The sequence below is a fragment of the Elgaria multicarinata genome, chromosome 5 (assembly GCF_023053635.1).
Source record: "Elgaria multicarinata webbii isolate HBS135686 ecotype San Diego chromosome 5, rElgMul1.1.pri, whole genome shotgun sequence".
Lineage (NCBI taxonomy): Eukaryota > Metazoa > Chordata > Lepidosauria > Squamata > Anguidae > Elgaria > Elgaria multicarinata.
In genome coordinates this window covers 89,192,679-89,216,419 of record NC_086175.1, presented here as the reverse complement: position 1 = coordinate 89,216,419, position 23,741 = coordinate 89,192,679, and positions in this window count along the sequence as shown.

Genomic DNA, 23,741 nt, shown 5'->3' with positions numbered 1-23,741 from the left:
TACCTGTGGGCTTTTCACCATGGGCTCTCCACTGACTCCAACATTTGTTCCTGACACTACCTGTCGCTGTTGTTGGGGACGTGCCTGACTTCTGGGTGAGCATACAGATTCAACTAAGCACTGCTCCTTCCCTGCCATGTCTCCATCTCTGCCTATTCCCCCCCCCTTCCCCAGCCAGGGGTAGTTGAAGAATTTGATCTTTGAGAATCCTGCTAAGAACTGGCCTGAACTGGCCGCTGTTCTCTCTGCCAACCAGAATGACAGGCAGATTGGGACATACCTATCCACTGGCTTTCACAGTTCCCAGATATTGCAACGTGGTTCTCAGTGTATTTTGAGAAGAAATGACTTTTAAAATAGTACTGAAATACATATTGAAATACTTATCTTTGTACAGTTTTTTTTTTTTTAAACCCAACCCAACCCAGTAAGATTAATACAGAAATTCTATGGAATAGTCTTAGAGGTGAACACATGACAAAAGTAAAACAGAAATAAACTGATTTGTCCATGCCCAATCACAGCATGGCAATTGTTCCAGTATTGCAAATCACATGCACAGTGGAAACACAACACTGGTTTAACTCATATTCCATTGGCTCAGCAGAACTGAGTGGCAATCCAGTGGAGGCTGGTGGCTCTGATGAAAGTAGGGTAGTGAATCCACTCTGGGTTCCAGTCAGAATCAATCATCCGAGACCTATGTGCCTCCACAGGTCTTGGCTTCCTGGTTCGCATGGAATTCAGTTACTGCCCATTGTGTAGGGGGAGTGTGTCTGGAATGTACCATTTTTCTAACTTAAGGCATTAGCTGAACCAGTAGTCTTGGAGCTTCTTAATATACTTCATAGGAAAAGCAGATGGTGTATTTGCAGAATTTGAACAATGTTGTGGAAAGATTTTTGGCAGCAAGAAAAACAAAAGGGGCACCGACACGTTCATACCCATCAGTGGTTTTGCTTTTTAGAAGCTGCTGAATGTTTCCTAACCTTTGAAGGCATTAAAATCACCCAGTGGGAACAAAGGCAATCATGTTCATCCTTCACTTCTTTATAAATACCTTCATCCTCTAATGCTCAACATTTTTGTTGAGGAATAATAGGATTCAAAACTTATTAGAAATATTTCCAAGGCTGATGTGCAACACATAAGCATATCTTCCATAATGGAGCTGTAGAAATCTAAGAGAAAATCCCAGGCTGCTACCTCCCTCTCCTCTGAAGATAAAAGTGACTGTTCACCCAGAGTCGACCAAAGACTCTACAGTATTCTGCTGAGGGCAGAACTCTGCATCATCTCAGCAAATACAGGTTCCCAACCTTGCATTTGTTGAGATAATGCAAATATGGTGATTGTGCTGGGGATAATTTGTAGAGGAGAATTAATGAATGCTTAATCTGCCCTAATCTGAGGTAGTTTTCCCCACAGTTGGGTTTATTTCTGGTTTCAGATGCCATCTGATTAAAGACAGCCCAGGGGCCATTTGCAGGGAGGACCTGACACCAGTCCTCCAGTTCCCCACTCTTTCTTTGAATTTTCTTAAAAGGAAAATGTGATTGTTTTTCTCATAATATGAAGTCTGTCCAGGATTAGGGATTAGCTCATTATGCAAAATAGCATGCAGTTTCTGATGAAATGTCTTATCTACCACCCAGCATTGGAAAAACACTGTTTGCTGCCATTTCATTTTATTCCATCATCATTTTGTTCGGTAAATACTATTTATAGCATTTATATAGGAGGGTGATACCAGGATTTTTTAAAAATATTATGTATCTGGCTGTTTTGCTGAAATTCTAGCTATAACGCTGAAGCTCAGTCGCCAGTTCACTCTTACAGCAAAGCACTTTGTGTTGGTTGGATGTTTATCTTTCTTTAATGAATGGAGGTGTATTTTCAACCAAGGATATTTTTTGCTTAGGAAAAGTGATTGCTCTTCCTTTGAAGGAATATCTGTGAGAACTGGGGCTCGTCTACACGGGCGCTTTGCCCCTGGATTGTGTTGGAGTGGCGGCAGGTGATCTGATCTACCGTATTTCTTTGATTGTAAGACACCATCGATTGTAAGACGCACACTAATTTTAGTACCACCAACAGAAAAAAAACCCCTAAGACATACCCACAATTCTAAGACGCACCCCATTTTTAGAGATGTTTATATGGGAAAAAAGTGTGTCTTAGAATCGAAGAAATAGGGTACATGACACAGCCGTCACTCCGAAGCAATCTGGGGGCAAACCCTGGAAACTGCTCCAAAAAAGTCAGGCACTTACCCTGACTTTTTTGGCACTGGAGGCTTATCACAGCCCATGGCACCCCCTGCTTGGTCGCCATGGGCTGGACAGGAAAGGGGGCGGCCCCACACCTCTGTAAAAGTAAGCAACATAAAAACGGGGGGAGAGGAACAGGGCTGTTCTTCCCCCCTTTTAAATTTTATTATCTGAAACTGCACAGCTGTAATAAAAATAAAAAGAAATGGGGGGGGGAGAGGGAATGGGCAGCTAGAGGGAGGAGAGGTGGTTTGCCTGGAGTCCCTCTCCTCATGTCCTCTTCTGGCTGTCTCGTTCCTCCCCCCCTCTTTTTAAATTTTTTATTATCTGTATCTGCACAGATGTGCAGATACAGATAATAAAATAAAAGGGATGAGGAACAGCCCCGTTCCTTTCCTTCAACCTCATTTTTAATTTTTATTATCTGTATCTGCACAGCTGCACAGCTACAGACAATAAAATAAAAGGGCTGAGGAAAAGCTCTGTTCCTTTCCTTCCCCCACCCCATTTTTTAAAACTTTTACAGAGTGAGAAATTTCGCACTTGCATTCCTTCCCATGCAGATGCTGGCAAGGAACACAAGTGCGCGTGAAAGCGCCTCACAGCACCTTCCGGCACCAAAACACCACCATCAATACAGGGGCCTGGTCATCATTCGTAATGGTAGCATCTCTGGTCAGAGTTTCTCTTTTCCATGCTAGTTTCCCCCTTATGGTGATTCCAGTGAGGGTTATATTTGTTTGTTTTGGATTTTGTTTGTTTGTTAAGGTTCCCCACCCCCAACTGATTAAAGTTTGAAAAACATTTAGTGCATGCATTAGCTACAGGGAAACAAGTTATAGCTTGATATATCCTTGCTCTGAGATACAAATGCTCTTGAGTTTGAACCCTGAGTATCTTTGAAGCAGCTGTAGAATACTCAGCATTTCTCCTACTTAAAGTGATTCCTCACCATTCCAATTTATAGTGCTGGGAACTATTCACCCTGCATAGTAAATAATTGATTGGTTATTGATTGAGAGAATGGAGGTATTTAGCAAGTGCAATTATGCATAAATGGTCTCCATTTGGCCAGATTTCAAATGGGGTGATTTGAGCATGTTTTGGTTCTTCCTCACAAAAAAGTGATAACCATCTCATATTTTATTTTCACCTTGCAAGCTAGAGGAACCTTTCCCACTGCCCCTGGCCTGTAGGGTTTTTATTAGGGGTGTGCACGGATCCCCCGTTCCGCTTCACTTCCAGATCCGTGATTTGCGGATCAGGCCGTTTCGCTCCACCCCCGCTCCGCCCATGCCCGCTCCGCTCCGCTGTGGAGCTCCGGATCCGGATCGGAGCTCCGTTTCCCCCCCATAGGCTTGCATTAAGCTTAAAAAGTATACAACTTTTTTTCTGTGAAAGTTAGAAACCTCAAGTTTGGCACTATGACACCTCATGGAGGTATACACACGCACGCCAAGACTCAAGGCAATCCCATCATCCCCTGAATTTTGGGGAATTTATGAAAATCCAACACCCCATTCACACCCCTTTCGATAGCTCTGTCAATTTGCACGTTAAAAACCTCAAACTCGCCACCATGATAGCTTATCCAGGGATACATATGCACGCCCAGACTCAAGGCAGTCCCATCATCCCCTGATTTTTGGGGAATTTATGAAAATCGGGCACCCCATTCACACCCCTTTCGATAGCTCCGTCAATTTGCACGTTAAAAACCTCAAACTCACCACCATGATAGCTTATCCAGGGACACACACGCACGCCCAGACTCAAGGCAGTCCCATCATCCCCTGATTTTTGGGGAATTTATGAAAATCGGGCACCCCATTCACACCCCTTTCGATAGCTCCATCAATTTGCACATTAAAAACCTCAAACTCACCACCATGATAGCTCATCCAGGGATACACACGCATGCCCAGACTCAAGGCAGTCCCATCATCCCCTGTTTTTTGGCGGAGCTTAAACCTGCAGACATCTCAATGGGGCCATTTCAAAGGAAATCCCAACATGCCATGAATTGGGGAGCAGAGATCAACCTATGAATCTTCTTCCACACTTGAAAAATGGATTTAGAACTTCCAAAAGTCTAATTGAGCGCAGGAAGGACTTCTCCCCTGAGTCAAAGCCAGACACACACAACATCCCTGCGAGGCGGGCAGGGGAGGAGGGAGGGAAGGCAGGCAGGCAGCAGACATTTCTGGGGGCATAAGGAAGTGAGCCAAGGATAAGCCAGTAATGCATATAAAATGGAATAAATAAATAAATAAATAAACGAAGGAGGGGTGGAATTAAAAGCAGCAGTGTTGCTGAATAAACAATAAGAAGAACTTTAAAAAAAAGGCTATATCTGTCTTTTACCAGCAATAGGGGGACATGCCCAGGGGAGGTGGAAGCAGCTGCCAATTTGACTGGTCCTAGTGACCAGTCTTTTAAGAAGCAACGCTGTCAGTTCAACTCATGAAAGCCATTGCTTCACCACGAGAACTCTGAGGAGTAGAACTCTCACTTCAACTCATGATAGGCATTGCTCCACCGGGTTACTCTCTTTGGAGGGCTCTGATGGCCCTCCAAGTACAGGAGAGAGTGGGGGCACGTCCACATGGGATGCCCTAGGGGAGCTCATCCCCTTGCACCACATCTTTTCAGTTGTTCCCCTAAGTTAGGGTGGGTAGCAGTGCTCTCTTATTATTGGCTTAGTATATGATTTCACAGGTTGTGTTTGTGCATTTGGTGGGGCTTCTGTTTTAAAAAACACTGGGAAAAGTCCGTTCAGACTAAGAAAGAGAAGTTCCCAGAATCACAAGTTACCCGTTTTGCCTATCCCCTCCTCCAACTTTGGGATCATGTGATCATGACCGGGAGTTGACTCTGCCCCTCAGCCCTTCGGAAAAGGTATTTTTCCCGCCGGTTTTTTAAAAAATTCTAGCACATGAACCGCACCACACAGAGAGCTGAGAGTAGGCTCAAAATGACCCCCATCCATGAATCTCTAAGCACAAGAATTTTCAGAAAGATAGCTTCAAAAACAACACAGTTATCCCCCTTTCTTTTCCGCAATGCAATCCTATGGGCGAAATGTTTCAAGATGGCGATCGGATCGGACCGCGGAAACCGGAGCGCTCCGAAAATGGCCTCTTCGCCTTGCTTCTAGGGGTCCGCGGTCCGCTTCTACTCTGCTTCTGGGCAAGGCGGAGCAGGCCAATTCGCTCCTGCTTCTGCGCTTCTAATCGGAGTGGAGCACATGCCTAGTTTTTATAACATCCGTTTGCAAGTTAGACATGAATACTAGAGGAAATTACTTATCAGGGATTAGGAAACTCTCTATAACTGATTGGGACATAGCTTATTCAAAGGCTAGATAGTTGGATGTGGGTAGGGATGAGAGGTTAGCTAAAAATATAAGAACCCTGCGGGATCAGACCAAAGTCTAGTCTAGCCTGTTTCCAGAGTGGCCAGCAACAGGTCCTGAATGCAATAAAACCCTCCCACTCAGGTTTCCCAGCAAATGGTATAGAGAGGCATGCTGTCTTCTCTTTTACATAGGACAGTCCTCTATATGAAATGCTGCCAAAGGATTGTCCTTTATTTGAAAGGCTGACATGTTCAATTCTGGTGTCCATCAATAGTCAGCACCTGGACTGAACAGGCAGGCACACACATCATCTGGTCACATTCTTCTGCACTAGGATGAGATGTACTGTATTTCTAATTAAATTATAATAATTATTTCTAAATGTACATCTATACATATAAATTAGCATGCACAAATTTTATGTAAACCTGTGTCCTCTTTTGTCTTTTTTTCAGCCATGTGTTTCCTCTTTGTTGATGATTCATAAGTGGCTGCTCTATTAATTCTAGAAGTAATATATAGTAGGAGTGTGCACTCCACCCCAGAATTATCTTATAACTGCAAACATCTATGGAGCATTCAATCTTCCAGAGTGGAGATTGGCTGCTTTCAAACCCATCGATTAATATCAGAGCGGAGAGTGCCCTATCGGAGCTTCTAAAATCTCTGAAATTATCTCACTGTGATTCAGGAGTCAATAGTATGTGTGTGTGTGTGTGTGTGTGTCTCAATTATCTCCATATTTGGAAGACGCTGAGTGGGGTGACATCTGAGTTTGATATTGACATCTGTGGCTAACCAATTAGGAATTGTCGCAGTGCTGTCCCTGACTATGTTCTCCTCCAATCACAGTGTTTGGTGGAGTGGGAAACACTAACTGGCTGCTAATTCTGGCCATGGTGGGGAGGGGGACTGTATTTCTGCTCAGACTCATTGAAGTCAATCTTCCACATTTTCACATTGTAAAAGTGCTACTGGGCTGGCTGGCATCTTGAGTGAGACAGCTTCTATACCTGAGTCAGGCACAGGCAGGGTCTTTATTTCAGTGGCTGGGCTTCCAGTGCAGGGGGTGGGAAGGGCTCAATCCAATAGATCTGGAAGGCACCAGGTAGGAAAAGGCCAGAGTGGGGATTTTTAAAAACAAAATTCCTAAAAACTCAAGGCATGAATGGATCTGATTCAAACTGGGCACAGCTAAAGCCCTCTTTAAGAGCTATCACCTTGCTATGTTTCATCTCTTTATGTATAAAAATTACAGAGATGTAAGCATTTTTGTTCATTTCCATTTTAGAAATTCCTAAAAATCAAAGCATGAACTGATCTGATTCAAACTTGGCAGGGCTAAAGCTCTCCTTAAGACCTATCACTGTGCCAAGTTGTATCCCTTTACCTCTAAAAATGAGGGAGCTGTAAGCATTTGATTAATTTTCATTGATTAGTGCAGTTATCCAAAAAGGGGCAGTTCTCCAACAGTTAATCCGACGGGGTGGAGTAAGGTGAGCCGCTCTGAAATCAGGGCAGAGAATTGCCTCAATGGAGCTCTGGATTGAACTTCAAGGTGGAGAAGACTCATTATGCACACCTCTAATCTATAACCATCATGACTAGTAACCACTGATAGTCTTATCCTCCTTGAATATGTCAAATCCCTCTTACATTTGCAATATTTTTCATAACTGGAATGGAGGGGGGGGGGAGAACCTCAGGATTAAAAAAAGATCAAATGTGGGAGGTGCTGAAACTGACAGATTCATCCATTCAGGCCCAGGGCTTTAAGTTTTTACCTGTAAATCCATGGATTTTTCTCCCATAGCTTAAAGTGTTTTGTACGTGTACACATTTTTTTCAAAGGTACACATTTTTTGAACACTCTCTTTTGTGTTTTGCTTTGTTCCATGAATCACATTGTAAGCTTGGAAATGTAGTGATGTCCACAAGAGTTTACATTTGGGTGCACTTTTGGTTTCAATTCTCCTTAAAAATGAACTGAAACAAATTTCTCATAAGTTATTACTCTTCAGGTGCCTTTGGCCATTGCTGGGATTCTCCAAGTGGAAAGAGCCATCGAGAGCAGCTACTTGGTCAAAGACGTCACACCCAAGCTGTCCTCTTCCACCTGTGCTGGCTCTTCAGACATTTTGTTGCAGTTTCCATGTGTACATTATAATTAGTACTTGAGGGGAAGCTGACTCTTCCTCCAAAGACTATTGCTAATGCTTTTGCTAATGCTATTGCTCCATAGCTGTTTCAGTTAGTTCATTTTGGGGGAAATGTTTTGTCTCATATTGGTCTGTCAGCTACTGACTATCTAACTGCTGTTTTTATTGTTATTATTGATATATAATGGCGTGCTCCTTGATTTTATCAGCCGCTTTATGATTTTATTATGTGGATACTTCTATGAGTTTTGTTAGTTGCCTTGAATGCCAACTATGGCAGAAAGGTGGCTGTACAAATTTTAAGCATCAATCAGTTAGTCAGTTAATCATGCAGTTATCATTAAAGCATGATTTTCAAGTGCATTTATTCCTGGGATAAGAATGGTGAAGAACAAAAGTGCATGCATGTTTGCCTGAAAACATGGGGTCTGCCAGGGATCTGGATTGGGACTGGTGCTTTTTAACCTTTTTCATAAGCTGATGACACAAAAAGAGACAGTGAAGAGCTCCAAAAGGATCCCTCCAAACTGGGGGTATGCATTCTAAGGTTTGGCAAACAAAGCCTTACTAACATCCTTCCCCAACCCTACTTTTGTTTTTGAAGGACCAAGATCTCACTTTAAGCAACTCCAGGTGGCTTACAATCATAAATAAAACTTGATTAAACAATAATAAAACAAATGCACACAACAATAGAAGAATAAAAACAGAATTGCATGCTCCAGGCTGTCGCAAACAGTAAGTGACTGATACTGGACCATTTTTCCTGACCAATCCTTGTCAGGTAGTGTTGTGAATTCCACCAGTCTTTGTTCTTATCATTTGGAATCTTATTGCTGTTGTTGAGAAGCAGTGATGCCTTATCCCAGGCCAGAATGGCTGTGTGCCAAGCCATACTATATAACAACATGTATGCGTGTGATTGTTCCAATCCCGAAGGAAATGGATGCAATGGATGCCCTTTGCAATTGGTGAAGAGTTTTTCTATTCAAAGGCATGAACATTCTATAGGATTTTGGGGTTTCCAGTACCAGAGTTCAGCTAGAATATCTATGGGCAACCTGTAGCCCTCATGTGCCCCACCTCCAGGTTTTCCATGCAGCCTGCTACCAACCCTGCTTCCAGATACAAATTTCCCTTTCCCATGCTGCTGCTGCTGCTGCTGCAATTTTGCCAGGGAATACAGGGCACAAGATGAATAGGGTTATTTGGGTTTTGTTAAATCCATTCCATCCGTGTTTCTGCTCATTGACAGAATTGGAGTTTTTTTTAACCAGAATTTCATTCTACTTGCATTAATTTGCATTACCACTAATGCACATTTGCTCTAATATGCTCATGCGCATTATCACAAATCCTGCCCCGAAGTGAAAACCTGACTTTCAAGTCCACAGAGTCCAGGTGAGTCAGAAAAAGCCAGTCTACTGCGGAATCCATTTCAGATTCAGAGAAGTCTGAAATCATTTTAATTACTTGTGGATTTCTCCAACTTCCCAAGAAAGGAGTCATCCCCACACACTGTCTTTGCCATTTAACTCACGCGCCCAACAGCCCACCAAACAGGCTGTTTGGAACATGACATTAGGTGGGCAAGAAGGCTTGAGTGGAGAATCATCCCACATGTCTTCTTCCCCATTTAAACCTCATCCCTCCAGCTGCTCAGCTGATTGTGTCTCCTCTCCCTAGCACCCAAGTAGTCTCAACATTCAGGAAGAGGAAGTTTAAAATGGCGACGGGCATAAGTACAGCCCCTGACCCACTGACCATTGCTGCATGTGGCTCTCGGGGAAAAGAAGGTTGTCCATACAATCTTTCTCCCATGGAGAAAGCTTCTGACTTTTGTTCTGGACAGCATGTGCCCAGAGCCATGGAAATGATGGGTGCCTCCAGACAAGGCTGTGGTTGTGCAATCACCCTGCCTCATTCTTAGAATTTTACAAGCGAATTAGACTTTGCACTGTAGGCTTTCAACCATTTTTTAGATCCCGCTCTCTAGGCTTTTTTTTTTTTTTTTTTTTTTGCCCCGGAAACACTTCATGCATCCCCCCTGACATTCTATAAAATACAAGCATTTCCCATTAGTAAAATAAAAATGATGCATCTAAATTGGGTATGTGTGTGTCTTATATTCACAGCAAGCAATTATACCAAATGTGCTGCTTAATAGAAAAAGAAGGCAAGAAAGACATGCAGGATTTGTAAACACCCTCTCTCGCTTTGTTAGTAATTTGCTTTTTTGTTATATAGAAAACATTAGCACATTTAATTTTGCAAATATATAGCATTATTACAAAATGAGTGAAATGGAAAATAATCCTGATGAGACAAACCAAGGCAATTTTATTTGTTTAGAAGATACTTTAGTAGGTCAGATTGTCAAAATAGCTCAGTGTTGTTGTTTTTAATATTCAAGGGATGTGGATATATATATATATATATATATATATATATATATATATATATGTAATCTTTCTTTTAATGTTTTATTTTTAGAGAGCATCTTCTCACATACCTAACATGATTATACAACATGAAACTCTGATATAAATTACATATTTAAATTGCTCCAACACACCATGCTATAAATCCCATTACTGGTGTACCATGAGGAAGTGAGAGCCATTCCAAATAAAAACCCATAACAGAGAGGGAAACCTGAAGATAACGAAGCAAGAACCAGCAGGCCATCCTCTTCCTTTCAATTCATTTATAGCCCACCTTTCTCTTTGAGTAAAGAGTCATAGCAGGCCTTTACAGGGATTCACAAAAACAGAGGACTAATTAGTTTGCTTTGAGATGCTGTGTCACAAAATTGTGTTCCAAGCAGTTTTTCAAAAACTCGGAATTATACCACTTATACAACTGACTTTGAGCATCTCTACATTGCGTTTTTTACCTGGCTCTGTTCTGCTTCCTGGTTCTTTGGCATGGTTGTTATGGGGTGCATTACATGGGAGGAGAGGAGCAGCAGGGTGTTTGAAATGAATACTTTCCCTACATTCAGTTCCATTGATTTCTATTGAGACAGTGCCATCTACTGGTGAAAGATCCTCTTGTTTCTTGACTTATCTTTTTCAATAGTGGTTGTTTTTCTCCTGGGATTTCTAGAGAATTCTGTGGGAGATGTCCTGGTTGTTGATGACATCATGAAATCAAACCGAAAACTTCTGTTAGTGGTCAGTCACAAGTGTGCAATACACCACTCATTTACAGAAGCTGTTTGTGCCTGGTGCCTTTACAGCAGCTTTCCCCTTTAGATATGTTGGACTACAACTCCCACTCATGCTCCTGTCAGGTGCTCTCCACACATATCTCCTTTCTGCCCACCTCTCAGACCACACTGAAATGATGCTGCATTTTAACTATCCATTCTGCAAGAGGCATAAAGAGGAACAGAGACTCCTATTCAAAGATGAATAATGGCCTTCACTTGAGCACTATTTATTTCTGTAAACATTACAAATATAGGACCTAATCTTACCCCTTTCAGGATGCCTTTTTTCTATGTCAGAAAGTATGGCTCTTTGCCAATAGGAACTCTGGTATATCCACCTATAATTTCATTGAAGGTGATTCCCAAGGAAGAGGGGAAAGAAGCAGTGGTTTAAAACATGTGTGAATACGTATTGTACATAGTAAGGTACATTCCCCAGAATAAACCATACAGATTACCTATGGCAATGGTTTCATAGTGCAATGTCATATTGCTGTTTTGTGAGATGTTGAAATTGGGAGTGTATCGCCATTGGTCTATGTTCCTGACTTATCTTGCAATGCCACCATGACACCATGTGTTGTGACACTTCTGTGGCACATCTCTTGCTTGCCACATAGTAAATTAATGGGACTTGCTAATGAGGATTTAGATCATAGCATGATCTGGGAAAATACAGATCACTTTTTTGGTGATGGACTTCTTCGTCATTATGTTCCACTTTTATAGTGTGGGAAATTCTGACAAAAAAGTCACACATGGTCTTCTTAGGCAGGACCTACACTACTGCTTTATAGTGGTATTGAAGTGCACTGACAACTGTTGGGGCCCATGACACATGTACACCAAGCAGGATACAGCACTATGAAAGCAGTATATGTCATGTGTCATGGGCCCCAACAGTTGTTAATTGCACTTCAATACCGCTATAAAGCAGTAGCGTGGCTCCTGCCTCCATATACCACTTTCATAGCACTACAACCTGCTTGTTCTAGGTCTGGCCTTAATAGTGTTCCAGCTGTACATCTTAATAGCTCCCAGGCTATGGAACTCCTTGTCAAGGGAGGCTAGGTTCACTTCTTCTCTCCTGTCCCTCTGCTTGCAGGCAAGACATTTTTATTTAAGCAGGGCCTTTGGTGTATAAGTGGGTCTCTTGAGTTGGATTCTGTTTTTATTCTTCTATTGTTGTGTGCATTTGTTTTACTATTGTTTTAATCAAGTTTTATTTATGATTGTAAGCCACCTGGAGTGCCATTTTTCTTGGTAGAAAAGCAGGACACAAATCAAATCAAATAAAAAAAATATTCAGGAAGATTTTTGAAGGAATAGTACAATACAGTACTTGAAGTATATTGACAGGAGTTGATAGCAACAGAAAATGTAAGAACTAGATTATTTGAATAAGAATCCTTCAGTCTTCTCAAATCTCAATTGTCTATTATTACATACTCAACAAGATCACTTCAATGTGCTTTACAAGAAAAATCCCACCAACATTTGTGCTACATGAAGACAAGGTCATCAGTATTCATGAGAAAATGAGTATAATAGACTAAAACATTTAACAGACATAAGTTTAAAACAAAAGCTTTCAATAATTTTTCCTCTTCACTGTATCATTAGAGAAGGTGCCATACATATACTACATTGTATATTACAGAAACAGTTGGAAAGTCAATAGCAAAACTTGAAATAATGTACAGGCTTCAACAATGCTTCAATATGAATCCTTTGAGAGGATCATGTTCCAGGAAACTCTCCCTATTTTATTTAGAATGCCTTCTTCATTCTACAATGTCAGGATTTCCTATAGACAATGGAAAAAGTTCCCACCCCATGATGAATGTTCCAGAAACAGACAGATATTCTGTTACCAACTACAAAAACAAAAACAAAAATCATTTTTGGTTTAGATTGGAAAATCTCTCAGTAAAAGAAAGTCTGGCTTTAAGTCTTTGATATATACGTAAGCAGGAGGCATACAAATGAGTCTAGACAGCAGATGGGCACTTTGCTAATTGGGTACATCCACCAGTGACTGGGCTCCAAATGGCAAATTCAACAGCTGCAGTGCTGAACTGTGGCAATGGAAGCTGGAGACATCAACAACGACATATTTAAGCCAGGCTGTGAAAATGGCATGAACTTTGGTAACATAGACAAGCACTTAGAAAAATTAAAATAGCTACAGAAATCACTGATATGGAGTTAGGCCAGAGGTCCATCTAAAACAGCATTGTCTACACCATGGTGGGCAACACATGGGCCACGCAGCCCCCACTACCTCCCACATTTTGAAAAGAAAGGGAACACATGCAAAATGGCGCTCTGTAGTAGCTTAGCATTATGGACTTTTGAAAATTCATTTAATCCTTTTAGCACTACAGAGCAATTTGCTACAGAAATTGGCAGCAAACCAACAAATTATTATTGTTGTTGTTGTTGTTGTTGTTATTATTATTATTATTATTATTATTATTATTATTATTCTTAGTGCATTCCATGGTGGGGGGCAACAGGGAGGTCTGAGGGGTGAAAATGCCCTCCAGAGCTCCAGAAGTTCCACACCCTTGTCTACACTGACTGCTAACAGCTCTCCAGATTTTAGCCATATTTGTAGATGTAAGGGATTGAACTTGAGACCTTCACATATGAAGCATATACTCTGCCATCTTCAAATACATAAGATGTGACCGACACAGGACCAAAAGAGACATTACTTTAAATCTGAATTCATTTATGTCTCCCCCCAAGTATAATTGCCTAGATTCCTTCTAATAGAGACACTAATACACATATTCTTTCTGACTACCATATAACTTGTATTTCCATTGTTTCATTAGAGAGTGAATGTCTACTTAGTCTGTTTAATTCTAGCTGTTCCACAAGCATATTGGACGGGGGTGGGGGTGGTAGACTAAGAATTTTAATTAGTGAGTTTCTTTATTTCTTTAGTGATCTTGTTATACTATTTTGTATATTATTGGTTTTTCTTTATTTTTAAAAAACTATGCTTCATTTAAAAAAAAATTCATGGGGGAACCCCCAATGCTAGGGTCCCAATTTTAATTGGGATCCCCTGATCCTACTCATGAGTAAAAATGGGAGAAAAAAAGTAGCTGCTAGATCTATGGATTTTAAGTAATTTCGCTACACAAAAGGAACCATTTCGGTGGCATTGTAGATGTTAAAGAAATAGATACTTTTTGACTTTTAATTAGATTAGTCCCATGTACTCATTCAATAACATAATGCTTTCAGGGCTATTGGTTTCATCAACTAGAATATGCTAAACTAAAGCAGGAGCAAAATTTAGACCAATCGAATTCACTGCACATATGAAATATTACTTAAAGGTGGCCATGTGAATAGCCAAAAAACATGCCTCTCCTAAAAGACGACACCGATTTGCATATGCTCCTTCCAGGCTGTTAGGGAAGAAAAAAGGGAGATATTGTCTGGGAGACAGTAAAGAGATGATGTAGTAGGAAAGGGATGGGAGCCACTCACATGAAATGACATAGCCAGTACACAGCCAACCATGCGTAGTATCCATTTTTAGGCCTATTTACAGTAGACCCATTATAAAGAATGGGACTTATATTAATCATGACTAACTGAAGTCCCATTCATTTCAGTGGGTCTCCTCTAAGTAGGACTAGCATTGAATAAGTAGGACTAACCATGGCCTGAATTCTGTTTTCTGCTTAACCTCCTACAAAGGTCTCTAGGGTTTTTTGTGGTTTTGTTTTTTTTAGCATGGTCTAATACTTAATACTGTGACCCAGAAGAAGATAGAATCATCTGGAAGGTCTACCATATATTGATTTTTTACTTACTTTCCCCATTACAAACCTTTTCCCCATTACAAACCATTGCACAAACCTAAACACAGTACATTTCCAGTGGAATAGGATGATGCGGGATTGTCTGATGCATGAAATAACGTTTGCTATGGTACAAACTAATATATTTCAAAAACTATGTTCTGTTTCTTTTGCTGAAATGTCACCATATTTTCTGACACAGAGGATGCAGAATGTTTTAGGGCACACTCCTATGGAAGTTTTGATGGGAAAATGTCCTACAACTCCCAGCATTCCCAGACAGGAATGCAAGGTGGGGAATGCTGAATGTTATAGGAACTTTTCCCACCTAAACATGCATAGAAGCATAGAATAGTAGAGTTGGAAGGGGCCTCTAAGGCCATCAGGTCCAACCCCCTGCTCAATGCACTCTAAAGCATCCCTGACAGATGACAGTCCAGCTGCCTCTTGAATGCCTCTAGTGTGGGAGAGCCCACGTCCTCCCTATGTAATTGGTTCCCTCATACTGTTAGTCAGGAAGTTTTTCCTGATGTCCAGCCAGGATCTGGCTTCCTGTAACTTGAGCCCATTATTCCATGTCCTGCACTCTGGCATGATCAGAAGAGACCCTGGCCCTCCTCTGTGTGACAACTTTTCAAGTATTTGAAGAGTGCTATCATGACCCTTTTTACACCATATGGGTGTGGAGGGAGGGAGGGAGAGAAGGGGGTGATCCCAAACTTACCTTCTTCCAGGATCATCCCCCATGTCGAAATGGCCAGTGCGATGTCTGGGATGGGAGAAGGGATGTCGCGCGAGTGGAGGTGGCAAAAGCCCTGACCCCACATCCCTGATGGCCCTGGACTCCAACCGTCCCAGCTCCTTCCCTCTGATGACCCCCGCTACTCATGGGGAAGAGGGAAGAACTCAGGACGGGCATCCACACTGCCTGCGGTCTTTGGGATCATCCTGGGATCACAGGTAAAACTGGGATACCTGAGGTCTCAGTTACTATTTATTTATTTATTGCATTTATATCCTGCCTTTTTCCTCCAAGGAATCCAAGGCAGCATACATAATCCTCCTCTCCATTTTAGCCTCACAACAACAACCCTGTGAGGTAGATTGGGCTGAGAGTCTGTGACTGGCCCAAAGTCACCCAGTGGATTTCCATGGCTGAGTGGAGACTCGAACCCGGATCTCCTGACTCCCAGTCCGACACTTTAGCCACTACACCACACTGGCTCTTAGTTATCCTGGGGAAATGGAGGGATCATCCCTCCCTGATCCCGGGATCTCCGGTGCATAATTTTGGATGCACAGGGATGATTCCTGGAAAAATCCTAGTTGTACGAAGGGCCCATGTCTCCCCTTAGCGTTTTGTTCTCAAGGCTGAACATGGCCAGTTCTTTGTGCCCATGGAGATTCTAGTCCTCACCAGGCAGTCACTGAAGAGAGCTTTCCTGTAAGAAAGGACATTTTCTTACTTCCAGGTGTAAAACATGAGATGTGGAACAGTAATTTTCCTCCTCCTAGTGGGCATCTGAGCACGCTCAGCTCTTCTGTTCTTCTTACTCATACACTCTTGTCTGCTGGCACAGCTCACTGTGACCTTGAGCTTGCTCTGTGAAGCTGCTTGCAAAGGCAACTGCATTCCCCCTCCTTCTTCAAAGCCAGTCCTGCAAAGTCCTAATAAGAGATATTATAATGCCATGACATCAATTAGCATGGAATCCACATTTCAAGTTCTTCTTGCCCATGGGTCAGTGAGCTGGAATACAAGAATATTTAATATTCTTAATTATGAGTCTGGGATCTTTTAGGGAATCTTCTTGTAGATCTCCCCAAAACCCTCATTTAGATCATTCAGCCGTTCCAGATCAAATTAGCCATCTTCAGTTTGAAGTAGCCTCTTCAGACTTTTGTTAGCAAAAATATTTAACGCTTTTAGTACCAGCTTAACACCTGTTGATCTTCAGATATTTTGGGTCCCAACTCCCAGGACACCTGACCACTGGTCATGCTGGGTAGAGCTGCTGGGAACTGAACTCTAAAACATTTGAAAGGCACCAGGTTAGGGAAGTCTGCATTCAGTCAATGATGTAAGTTTGTATGTAGGTAAAAACACCAGTCAGCTTGGTGCATTGGTGCAACTGCTGTAGCAGGCTCTCTGCTGCCAAGCTCATGCCCAGCTTTTTTGCTCCTAGAGAATATCGCTGTTGTCTAATAAAGTGTGCAAATTCCAAACTGCTCTTTTGCAGTGCTGCTTTGCTTTGTTTTCAGAGTTCTTTGTTTTAAAATATGGAGCTCAATGAAATTGCCTAAGATGATGGAAAAATAATGCATCAGAGCTCAGTGGTTTTATGCAAAAATGTATCACAGTAGATGATGAACATGCTGAATCTGAGTGGCCTTCTTTATCATTCTTTGCCCATCTTGTGTGTGATCTGAGTTGCTTTGGCAAGTAGGCAAAGGAATACAGCAGCAGCTACACTTCCCACAGTAGGAGATGACTCACTTTGATCACTGGAAACTTATTTTGTGTCAATATTTCTGAGCAGCCTTCCATAATTATATCTCCATTAGAAAAGAGCTGAGGATAGATGAAGTGGCATTTTTAATTTACTTGTTTATTTTTTTGTGAAAATCCTCCTTGTAAAATCCTTTCTTTTTATTTATGCCATTGTTTTAACTGCTTGCATTGCTAGCACTGTGGTAAATTACAGCAAGTTAATTTAATTACATATAACAATTTGCTAGGTTTTTTCTATTTCTGGGAGGCGTGCACTAGTCCCATTGCCAGAATTTTGGGCTCTGGTGTTAAAAACATCTTTAAATGTTATTGTAATCAGAAGGGAGCTTTCATCTATATTTTACTTATTCCCCATGTTAGCAAATCTAATATTTATTTTCAGTGGCCTTTTCACCATTTGCAACAATGATGTACCAGTGAAGGCAAAGTCAGTAAACGAAACACTTTTGTGTCAGTCCTTTCAAACTGTGGGTGAAATCCAGCATCATGCAAGCAGAACTTCTATTCATGCAATGGAATCTCCCCCCTCTCTTCCTCTGTAACTCCTGTGCACCCCAAATCTCTCCTTAAGTGTCACTCAACCCTCCAGAGTGGATTTTGAGAGTGTGTAGAGGGCTAAATGCAGTGTGGGTGTGTCGCCCCATCTCCTCTCCATTGACAGAAAATAAGAAGTGCCATGCTGGATCAGACCAAGGGTCCATCTATTCCAGCACCCAACCAGCCATCGGCCAGGGGTGAACAAGCAGACATAGTGCAACAATACCCTCCCACCCATGTTCCCCAGCAACTGGTGTTCCATTGGTGGGAGGGGTTAATTGGATGCTACTCACATATTTTAAAAGGACCTAATGCTATGCTTCCCTCCCAAAAAAAGAAAGTATAAAACATTCAAGATGCCCAGCTTTTCACTGGATATTTTCCAGAGCTATTTACATAATAGCAAAGCAGTTTTGGAAAACTCGTATAGAAACACCGTGTTCGGATCAAAAATTGATTAACATGTAGTCCAGTCAGCATACTTCAGACACAATTCAGTTAAATGGTTCCAAATGGTGAGTGACCTAGTCAACCTGCATTAGCATCACAGACAAGTTCATTCTCATGCGCTGATTTTGCCACCTATGTAGCACATGGTGGTGATACAAGACTAATTGACTGTGCTTATATCATTGCACAGAATGTTCATGAACATTCCAACTGCTTAAGCACCAAGCTGTCAGAATGTTTGCAGTCCAATGTCTAGGAGAGACATTGTTTTCAGTTTGGATTGTAACATATTGCAACCACAAAAAGTTCAGTAAATTTTTCAGTTTAGATTGTAACATATTACAACCACAAAACTGCATATCTGTCACTGCCGTCACCTGTCAATCGTGATCATCATCCAAGGCCCTGCTCCATTTTCTGCTGGTATATGAAGTGTATGTGGCTGGGACCTGACTGGGCTTTCTTTATGGTGTTGCTCAGATTGTGGAATTGCTTCCTACAGACGCCTGTCTGTCTCTCTCTTTGCTGGCTCTGAGGTGGCCAATCAACATATTTTTATTTTTGCCAGGCCATAGATCTGAATTAAATTTTTGATAATTTTATTAAATTGATAATTAGAATCCTGAACTTTATCATTCCAATATAAAAAAGACTCATTTTTAAATAAAATAGTTATTTACTTACTGTCCCACTCTGATTCTAACCATATTAGTTTATTTCATCACAGAGGTCATATCTGCTCTGTTGTTGTGGGTTTAATGTGTTGAATTTTATTTTAAGGGTTGTTGAAAAGCTTTTTATACCAAAAGGTGGGTTATAAGTGTTTCAAATATGTTTTACAGTAATCTTTTTTTTTAATAAACCTCTTCGCTATCTTGCAGTATTTATGGGCATCAGATTCATACTGCAGACGGAAAGGACGGAGCCTGTTCATGTGTAGACTTGGAAAACTGCAATATTAGTTTCAATAGATGTCCCAGATTTGGAGAGGTGCTGCTGAATACATCCTGCTCTCATTGTATAATTGTTCTGTGTAGCTTTTTATGGCCAAAGACAGAGATCCCCAAAGTTGCTTTAGATGAGTCCAGAGCTTCAGTGTACCCAGCGAAATGTTTGATTCTCCACACCCTGCTTTGAATAACAGTGTTTCATGCCATATCAAGGAACTGCTTTAGAAACTCCCCTGAGTTTGCCATTTCACATGCAGGCTAGAGGAAGAGCTGCTGTTGAAGAAACTAAGGTCAAAACCACACTTGGCTACATGGAAAGAGTTGCACATTTCTTTGCATACAGATCATAAGTTGTCAGCCAGGGTTGGGGCACCTCTGCCCTGGGGGCCAGATCCAGTCTGTCTGGCATCAGAACCAGGGTTCTTCAGATGACCATGCCCCTTCCCCCCCCACCCCAACCGCTGATTGTTCAGTGGTTGTGCAGCTTTTACCCCGCTCCAAAAGGTTGAGAGCACAGTACTATGCAGAAAAGAGCCTACAGCTCCCAGCATAACTCAGCCAGCATTTTTAATGCCAGGAACTAAGCCTCTACTAAGGCTTAGTTAGTGGCAAAAAGCTAGGGTGGCCATATGGAAAGGAGGACAGGGCTCCTGTATAGAAAAGGGAATAGAAAGGGGAAGTTCAGCAAGTGTCTTTTGTCTGCATGCAGCACCTGGTGAAATTCCTTCTTCATCACAACAGTTAAAGCTGCAGGAGCCCTGCATTCTTTTGCATCTGAGCACTTTAACAGTTATGATGAAGAGGGAATGTCACCAGGTGCTGCATGCATACAAATGACACCTGCTGAAATGTCCTTTTCTATACAACTGTTAAAGATATAGGAGCCCTGTTCTCCTTTCAAATGGTCACCCTAATTAAAATGTTATATTGGTATTAGGGGCTATTTTGGCCCTACCCCTTTTGCCTATAGCCCCGCCCACCTCTGGAATGTGGCTCCCAAGAGCACCTCTGAAATGGAACTCAGTCCTTGAGGCTGTAAAAGGTTCCACATTCCTGTTGTAAATAAATTGGCAGGAAGTGAAAGAACTAAAGATTAAATTCTAAACCAGTATATCCCCTCCTTCATAAAGCAATTACTGTTTCGATATGAAAGGACACCTCCTCCTAGATTTCAGTCAGTGTACTTCAATACAATGAGTTAGAACTCAATTTTTAGATGCAGCTTCAGCGTCTGTTCCCTTTTGCTGACTCACAATAGGCGTCGTCTCCCGCTCTTTATTCATCGGCTTTTTCATTAGGTTAAGATACAGTCTGTGTCATTGGGCCTCTCCAGGATTCCTTTCATGATTGACCTTGATGATCCTATGTTCCCTTCTTTGTTTATTGGTTTCTGCCCTGCTTTAACCTTCTTTCTTAACTGGCTGTTCCTCCTCTAACCACAGTTCTCTTTGTGCAGCCACCAAGCGGAGAGCCACTAGGGGAATCTAAGTAGAACGAAAGGCAGCAGCACATTGCTTGACGAACAGCCATCTTGAAATATACCGTTTGTGTTGCAATCCTGTATCTACTTACCAGAGAGTAGGCCCCATTGAAATCTGTGGGACATACCTTTTAGTAGACACATAGAGGATTAGGCTATTAATGTGGATAGCTTTCCACAGCATAGTAACAAGGCCTCAGCACAGAAAAATCACATGTTTTCTTTAGTGTGCAGTTGGACACAAAATGTGCAGTTGGGGGGAAAATGTGCAGTTGGAAATCTGATAATGTGCAATTGAAAAAAGTGGTGAGAAATATATAAGACCCGTGTTTTGTGTATGTGTTTATTAAGAACTTAACAATTGACAAATCAGGGATGGCATGTAGCTCAAATTATATTTTTTAAACTGCCCAGAGAGCTTTGGCTATGGGTGGTATATAAATGCAATAAATAAATAAACATAAATAAATATAAGTATACAGGTGAAAGAGCCATTGATGGTGTGACTGATGTTGTTAGGTCCTGTGACAGTGTTGCCTGATTAGATGTGGGGGCAGAGTTGGCATTTGGATCTATTGCATGGGTCTGGTCCCTCTGTCAGTGTCTCTGTCCTGTGTACTGTTGCTGGTTAGCATCTGCTTCAGGTTGGGAGGTTGTCTGTAGGCCAGTAATGGCCTGCCTCTCAAGGCTTGTGTGAGAGAAGTGTCTGTGCTGATGATGGGTTGGAGTTCACTGATGATCCGTTGCAGTGGTTTCAATTGGGGGCTGAAGGTGACAAGCAGTGGTGTACTTCTCTTGGTCTGTCATCCTTCCTGGGTATCCATATGGACCAGTCAATCTGTCTAGTTTAAGGTGCTACTACAAGTTTAAGGTGCTACTAGTGTTGGAGATAATCTGTCCAGTCATGAAAGAGAAATAATGTGTTTGGCTTGGGTAGTGGCAGTGGGGCGGGGGGTATTTTGTAAACCTTTTAGAGATATTTTAAAATATGTTCAGCAGTATGTCAATCTATTACATGATAAATAATAATAATTACCATGTAGGAGCAACACAGTAATTATGGCCATGGCTAGACAAGGCCTATATCCCAGGATTGTCCCGGGATCATCCCTGTGCATCCAAATAACACACAGGGGATCCCAGGAGCAGGCAGGGACGACCCCTCCATTTGCCTGGGATAATCCTTAGGTCTTGCTAAGGCCGAAGACTGCAGTTGTCATCCGCAGGGAATGCGTTAAGACAGGATGGGAATGTGTGTTCGTCCAGATGGATCCCAACTTTCATCAGTCCCAGAAAACACGGTCAATGATCAGCAATGATGGGAGTTGTAGTCCAAGAAGATCTGGAGGCTACTTGTGAAGATTCACAAGTACAATTATGTCCTGGTTTAGGATACTGACAACCCCATTTGTGTGTGTGTTTGTGCACACACACAGACACACATACTGCATGTCAAAACATTGACCAGTCAGGTGAAGATTCTAAAGTACAGGCACATCTCCTGCTTATTAGAATTGAGTTGAAAGCGAAAAAGTTTTTTTTAAAAAATAAAATAAATCTGAATCCTAGATCTAATTTTCAGGCAACCTCCTACATTCTTCCCTGCCACAAACTCATCCCTACTGAAGCAAAAATGTACCATGAAGGATCAAACTGAAAGATAGCACAATTCTTCTTCTTCTTCTTCTTCTTCTTCTTCTTCTTCTTCTTCTTCTTCTTCTTCTTCTTCTTCTTCTACTTCTTCTTCTTCTTCTTCTTCTTCTTCTTCTTCTTCTTCTCTCTTTCTATTGTTACAGAACATAATGCTTATACTATAGAAATTGTACAAGAGAAGCATTGGGAAAGAACAGAAAAGCTGTACAGTCTGAAATCCATTATTTAACATTACCAAGGGCTCAATCTATTCTGGATAGTTGCCAGTCTCCGAAATAGGAATGGCTGTGCAAATCCTACATTAGTGTATTTAGGCAAGGGAAAGTTTCAATGGTTTATCTAGTTATATTTATTATCAGAGTTCTAAATCAGACTGGTCATAATAGGTTTAAGTTCTGTGCCATTATGTAAAGAATATTCCTAGCAGCACCCAGTATTAACAGCAGTACACGAATTCATGCTGAAATTCATTTCCTCATGTAACCAGTGATCGAAATGTGAAAGTCTGACATGTGTTTTAAAAGCATAATTAAGTCTCCACCTTCAGTGTGTGAATATAATATTGAATTAATGAATTGAGACATTACATTAAAAATCCATTTTGGAACTCTTAATTCAGGCAAAAATGTATCATTTTCCATGTGCCACTTCAGAGCTGAATGGATGATATTTTAATTATTGCTCTTCACGGCTCACAGCAGGTTGGCCTTTGCTACCTCTGCCTATCAGGGAGAATAACCTACAATACTTTTTCGTCTTCCTATTTTCTCACACATCTTGAGCTATTCACATAAATTAGCCAAACAGAAATGAAGAGGGGAGGCATGTGTAAATGATGATTGGCTCATCCCTCTTGTGAAATGCAAAAATGTGCTATCTAACTGTTACTCTTGATTAATAAGTACAAGAGAACAACCCATTCAGGCCAGACTAGAAGCGATGGCAGGAGATCCATGGATTTACACACAGATTCACATCCTAATCACATTGAAGGAGGGAAGTGTCTATTTCTTAATAGCAAAGTATATGCATGGGCGAGGAGTACAGAACCGTCTCGCTGCCTGCAGTCCACTGTTCCTCTCCCACACGTGTTTTACTCCTCAGCAGATTTATAATCTGACCTCTTCCACAAACTAAAAGACCAGAGTCCACTGTGTTGTTGGAACTGCCTTCATCTCAGCAAGGGAAGGTCAGCCTGGCCCCACCCAGATACACAAGAACAACACACCATTTCATGGTCAAACCACTCTCCCTCCTAGACTTTGCCCTTCCCCTACCTCCCCTTGTGTGCCACGTCTTGTCTTTCAGTTTGTAAACCTGAGGGCAGGGCC